General features: G+C 44.5%; 1 pseudogene across 1 annotated transcript; it reads left to right on the top strand.

Annotated features, from left to right (window-relative positions):
- Nucleotides 1–5,567: 5,567 nt before the first annotated feature.
- Nucleotides 5,568–7,163, top strand: LOC306697254 (high choriolytic enzyme 1-like; annotated as a pseudogene). Its single transcript has 2 exons — nucleotides 5,568–5,571; nucleotides 6,504–7,163. The product of its transcript is annotated as a high choriolytic enzyme 1-like (transcript).

The raw sequence follows: 7,163 nt of genomic DNA, 5'->3' as shown, positions 1-7,163 counted from the left end.
GAAAGCTTCCCTTTACTTCCTGGTGGGGTCCAAAGAAAAAGAAGAATCACACTGAAATGTCATTATAGAGAGAGAGCAGCAGTGCGTGTGTATCAACACCGTCTTTATCTCCCAGAGATGATGGTCATTTCCTGCTGTGTGCTTTAACTTGAGGCTAAATAGATGCCATTTATAATACATGGAATAAAGTAACTTAATTTTAATTATGGGTTACGGGGCAGCGGCAAAAAGATAGATAGATGGATAGTTACTTTAGGACTTTAGGACTTTTTTTTGCTACAGCAGCATTTATGGTACATGTAAAGCAATGAAAATAACAGTAAAAAATATTAAATATAAAAAAATGCAAATAGAATAATATTAAAATTAACTAACTCAGCGTAAAGATTTAACCAAAACAAACAACAGTGTATCAGTGTTATAGTTGGTGATTTGGCCAGAGGTGATTTATTATAGAGTCTTATTGCAGAGGGCAGGAATGTTCTCCTGTATCTGTCCTTGTGACAGCGGATCTGGATCAGTCTGTTGGAGAAAGTGCTCCGCTGTCCCTGCAGTAGGTGGTGCAGAGGGTGATCCGGGTTATACCATATGGATAATAGTTTCTTCAGAGTCCTCCTCTCCACCACCTTTTCCAGATTGTCCAGTTTGCAGCCAATGATGGAGCCGGCCTTCTTAACCAGTTTGTTAAGTCTGTTGGTGTCTCCAGCTCCAATGCTGCTCCCCCAGCAGACTACGGAGAAGTACAGTGCACTGGCCACAACAGACTGGTAGAACATCTCCAACATCTTGCTGCACACGTTGAAGGATCAAAGTTTCCTCCAGAAAAAGAGTCGACTCATCCCCTTCTTGTACACAGCGTTGATGTTGGTCTTCCAGATCAGTCTGTTGTCGATGGAGACACCCAGGAACTTGTACTCCTCCACGTCCTCTCCCAGAACTCTCAGCGGTTGTGGAGCCGTCGTCTTCCTCCTGAAGTCGAGCACCATCTCTCTGGTCTTGGCCACGTTCAGCAGCAGGTGATTTCTACCGACCCACTACACAACGTCCTCCACTACTGCCCTGTACTCCTCCCGTCCGTCCCTTATACACCCGACCACTGCAGAGTCATCAGAGAACTTCTGCAGATGGCATGACCCCGAGTTGTACTGGAAGTCAGTGGTGTACAAGGTGAACAGGAAGGGAGACAGAACAGTTCCCTGTGGAGCTCCAGTATCACTGACCACCGTATCAGACAGCTCAAGGCCCAGTCGGACAAACTGTGGTCTGCCTGTGAGGTAGTCAGTGATCCAGGACCAGGAGACGGTGGGCGTGTCTACCCCCACCACCCGCAGCTTCTCACTCAGAAGCAGTGGTTGGATGTTGTTGAATGCACTGGAGAAGTCAAAGAAAGTGATTCTCACAGAACCACCGGTTCCATCCTGGTGTGACTGAGCTCGTTGCAGCAGGTAGAAAAGAGGACACCACTTCTGTGCAAGGGTTGGGGTTTGTTTTAGGGGTCTTTTCCTTCAAGGTTACTACAGGGTGGCACTGAGCAGCAGTGACCACAGGCTCACTTGATGCTTGACTCTACATACTTGACTCTTCATGACACTTGCAAAAAGAGCATGAGCAGTTACTCCTCAGTCAGTAATCGGGGTTCTCCCCCTACGTAGTGCTCCAACTAGCCCTGGGACAGAATCCACAGAGCACACTCACCTCTCTCTCCTTAACCCAACACATATGGGCACACACATTTGAACGAGACACACACACTCGGCTTCTTCTTGTTGCCGTCCGGGTATCCAAGAAGAGTAGAGACGATGTCCTGCTTTAATCCAAATTCTCGAGAATGAAAAATTTGAGAAATGTGTCCGTTTAGGTTCACAAACGGAAGTGAAGACTGTCTCTCTTCGCACTACCTGTTGCTGGCTGCATGCTTCATTTACGGCGGAGAGTCCTCTCAAAAAGCCCCAGACCCCCCTCCCCCCCAGACCCATTGTATTGTGCACACTGCCCCCAGTGCACGTCATGTTACGGTAGTTTTAGTTTAGGTAATCTATCTTCATGCATGGCTGGAGTGTACTCAGCTGGCTTCAGGACGGTTAACAATTCAGCACAAGAGCTCTATTACACACACCAGCAGGCCAATGTATTGTACTGCTGCAGCTGTTCTACATGAGAACACTCAAGGTGAAACATCATTGTGGACAAATGCTCAGGGACCATTATAATCTACACCATATGCCTCTATATTTTGACACTTGCGGTGGTATGAATCTCTTCCTTTAAATGATAAGACGGTGGTTTGTAGCATGTCAAAGGGCGTATTACAATATACTTCAGTTACACCCCCATTATCAGCTGTTCTATCGTCTTCAGTTTTATTTGACCAATTTAATGTGTTTTAATTTATTAATCTCGTTTTACCTTGAGTAACATAAATATTCACTTTGAGCACCAATCTGTATTTGATTTTATAAACATATCCACGGGTTGGTCTGGTTTGTAACAGGGATCAGAATGATGGACTTCATCCACCCTGAAGTTTGTCACGCAGAAGAAATGAAAATGACAGCAGAGTGATAGGACAGAGCACCACAGAGACAGCAGTAAGAAAAAAAAATACACAGGGTAAAAATCCTAATCCTATCATAACCGTGAAATAAGAGAGCGCTCAGTGCCAAGGTCACTTACCACTCACCCCACAGCTCTTTGGCTTACGATATTCCTCAGACCATTCAGATGCTCTATCAGGACCAATTCAATAGCATCTGCAGCAGCACAATCTATCAGGCAAACTGTGGACTCAGCAGGGGGAGCGTCCATTTCTCATGGAGTCACTCAGAGTACCCGGGGTGATTTAAGATCAGCCACAGTGCTTGCTGATGCAGTGCAAGCCAACTGAAGACATTATTTTAGGATGCCTCTTAATCACAAGGTCCACAGAGAGAGGAATGCATTCATGCGTTTACCCTGTAACAAACAAATAAATTACCAGAACACAAAGGCACATGATGTTTATATTTAATGCGAAAACTTATGTAGGTTTTGTTAGATATATATATCAGAATCTGAATCAGAATCAGCTTTATTGGCCATGTATGCGTGTGCATACATGGAATTTGACTCCGGTTACACATTACTCTCATCGTACACACACACACATGAAATATATACAATAAACAAGAGAAATAAGAAAAACAAGCACATTAAAGACAAAGTAGAACAGAGAAACTAAGCAGAAACATTTAACATTTAAGTACTATGTACAATATAAATATATATCTAAGACTATATATGAGCATACAGAACAACAACAATGACAATGGACAATGGATTTGGGATATTAGTGCAGAAGGTGATAATAGTGCAAATAGTATAAATGAAGATGCAATATGTCTGATTAATTGTTCATCAGAGTGACGGCAGTAAGAAGCTGTTCCTGTGTCTGGTGGTTTTGGCGTACAGTGCTCTGTAGCGCCTACCAGAGGGGAGGAGTTGGAACTGGTTGTGTCCAGGGTGTGAAGGGTCTGCAGTGATGTTTCCTGACTCTGGAGGTGTACAAGTCCAGGATGGGGGGGCAGGCTGGAACCAATGATCCTCTCTGCAGACCTGACAATCTGTTGTAGTCTGTTTCTGTCCTGTTTAGTGGCCGATCCAAACCACACAGAGATAGAGGAACAGAGAACAGACTGGATGAACTTCCTGAGCTGTCATCTCCACAGTTTTGAGCTTGTTTAGCTCCAGGTTGTTCTGACCACAACAGAGAATCAGCTGTTCAACCTCCCGTCTATACGCAGACTCATCACCGACCCTGATGAGGCCGATGACCGTTGTGTCGTCTGAGAACTTCAGGAGTCTAACAGACGGGTCCTCTGACGTGCAGTCGTTGGTGTAGAGGGAGAAGAGCAGTGGGGAGAGCACACATCCCTGGGGGGCGCCAGTGCTGATGGTCCGGGTGCTGGATGTGATTCTTCCCAGCCTCACCTGCTGCGTCCTGTCTGTCAGGAAGTTTGTGATCCACTGACAGCTGGAGGCTGGCACAGTGAGCTGGGAGAGTTTGGGTTGGAGTATTGCTGGGATGATGGTGTTGAACGCTGAGCTGAAGTCCACAAACAGGACCCTTGCATATGACCCTGGGGAGTCGAGGTGTTGCAGCATAGAGTGCAGTCCCATACTGACTGCATCATCCACCGACCTGGTTGCACGGTAGGCAAACTGCAGGGGGTCCAGCAGGGGCCCTGTGATGTCCTTCAGATGGGTCAACATCAGTTTCTCAAAGGATTTCATGACCACAGACGTCAGGGCGACGGGCCTGTAGTCATTTAATCCTGTGATGGAGGATTTCTTGGGGGACCGGGATGATCGTGGAGCGTTTGAAGCATGAGGGGACTTCACACAGCTCCAGTGATCGGTTGAAGATCTCCGTGAAGACGGGGGCCAGCTGGTCAGCACAGACTTTCAGGCAGGAGGGGGGGACAGCGTCTGGGCCCGGAGTCTATATATACACACATATGTGTCTTTTCTGTGCCTGTTGAAAACAGGGGCTCTAGGAACGTCTTCAACTCTCGTGTCAAGAGTGTGACACAAAAGAACATGTTGAAGCTGTGCTGAAAATATATTTCCTTTTTTTCTTCATCCGGACAATTGTCTGAATTATTGATTAAAATACACCCGGGTACTAAATCAATATTATTTTACACGTAAAAGTAAACTATCCCTAAAATACTAATAACGATATAAGTAATCCTTACTAGAAGAAAAGAAGCGCCGTAAACGCAGGTGAATTGAAAGTGGTTGTTTTTCAGTGAATTTGTAATTTTCACATCTGTAATAAATGCTGGAATGTGAAAATATATTTTGATGCTTGAAAGCCATTTGGCAACAAAGCACATTTGCCGTCACTTTTCAGGCATGGTCTTTTTTAAGCAGAACTAAAAAAAAGAAATCTTTGAGCTGAAGAACACGGTGCAGGCGAACGTTGTGTCTCTGACCTTCTGACTGTTGGCTGCCGGTCATGTTGGTGATGAAGTGACTTGAGGTCATGCTGCTCTTGACCTCACACGACATTTCAATAATGAAAAGCATCATTAAAATGACTTGCATGATTTATGACAGAGTCTGTATACTGAAGCTTCTGAGCTGATTTTCTATGAAAGCAGTGGGCTGTAAAACAACTCCCATGAGATCTGTGGCCTTAAAAAAGCTTTGTTTTTAAATAAAGTGCACACAAATTATTACAATATCACACACTACGCGCTAGCCTAGTATTTTGGTTCAAACCTCAGACAAACAGGGCCCTATGTTAACGTAACATAACATTTTTTTTTTTTTAAAGTCACAATTATGTGTATCTCTTAATCTGCCAATTAATTTCTCAATCAAACCTCAGAGAATACTGAAAACAATCTTGACTTCCTAAAGCCCATGGTGGTGATTTTAATTGGTTGTTTTGTCCAATCAAAGAAGCTGAAAACACAGAACGTTTGACAAATAATTGCTGATTCTTCTAAGATTTCGCTAATCTTAGCTAATTAAGTTCACTAATCAACAAGTGACTAATTGTTTCAGTTGTAAATAGTTAAGTGATGGGTACAAATTAAAGGCACAATCAGTGATGCAAGGATTTAAACCTTAAAATGTTCTTGTGATCGGCATGGCGTGAGAGATCTCATGGTTGGTTAGTCCCCAGCTTTGGTCTAGACTGAAATGTCTCAACAATTACCAGATGGTTTGGTATGAAAACCTGGACAGACAACGATGGTCTCCAGAGCATAAATCCTCTGAGATCCTCTGACTTTTGTCCAAAGTGCCACCATGACGGTGAATTTTTGGGCTTTTAGTAATTGACAACTGTTGGATGCATGTTCAGCTCAGGATTTACTGTACTTTGGTGATCACGTGTTGCACAAATATTCAACATCATTGAGCAATCAATCCCGTTGCTCTGTGACTGCATGTTTGTGCTAATGTGTGCATATGTAAATGACTTGCAGGAACAGAGGTGGTGAATAATAACTAGTCAGCAGTCATTTTGCATTACCTTTATTACAGATAATTTAGGCATGTGCGGAGTCTTATGTTCTGTTGTCTCAACATTTGAAAGGATATTGTGAAAGAAAGGGAAATATTCAGCATTGATTCCATAACTTACAGCAGCAAAAATTGACAGAAAAAGAGAAAATGAGCATACTAACAATGTTAATGTTATATGCAGATGTTAAACAGGTTTACTGTTTATCATGTTCAGCGTCTTAGTTGGGTGAATTAGCATGCTGACATTTGCTAACTAGTACTAAACACAAAGTACAGCTGAGGTTGATGTGACTGTATTATTGGTTTTGCAGACATTTGGTAATTTGCCAAATTACTGGATACATAAAAACTGTGGCCCGACGATGGTCGTTACTGTATACGTTTTTTTTGTATTCATCATATTCAGACCGTGTATACAGAAATATTCACATCCATGAATATTAAGTTGAACATCATTCCAGTACAGGAATGACTGGCTTCTTCTCCAGGAGGAACAGGAGAAGAAGAAGCCCCAGACAACGTCGACATCGCCAACAAAATTCAGACCTCGAACAACGGCACCGATGAGATCCTGCCAGAAGGAGACCCGCTGAGCACCATGATGTGCTGGTCCCAGAACTGCATGTGGAGGAAAGCCTCCCAACGGCTTGGTGATGATCCCCTTTACCGAGAGCAGTGAGTTCACCAGCTGGGAGAGGCAGAAGGTGGACTCCGCCATGACGGCCTTCCGCAACAGGACCTGCCTCCGCTTCATCTGCCGTCAGAACAACTATACGACTACATCAGCATGAAGAACTAAGCCGGATGTTTCTCCGCTCTGGGCAAAATGGGAGGCAAACAGGTGCTCTCTCTGAACAGGCAGGGCTGCCTCTACCATGGCATCATCCAGCATGAGATCAACCACGCTCCAGGAGCGACCGCGACTATACACGCCAGGACCAACTGGGAGAACATCAACCCGCAGATGGCTTACAACTTCCACAAGCAGGCCACCAACAACCTGAACACTTATACGACTACTCCTCCATCATCATCATGCACATCATCAGTACAGGAAGGACTCCATCACCCCCATCGTCTGGACCGGCCAGAGGCAGGGCATGGCCTCCTGGGACATCATGAGGATCAACACGCTCTACGGCTGCTAA

This window comes from Pholis gunnellus (genome assembly GCF_910591455.1).
Source record: "Pholis gunnellus genome assembly, chromosome: 1".
NCBI lineage: Eukaryota > Metazoa > Chordata > Actinopteri > Perciformes > Pholidae > Pholis > Pholis gunnellus.
Note: the sequence above shows the minus strand (reverse complement) of the source record. Positions and strands in the feature narration are given on the sequence as shown.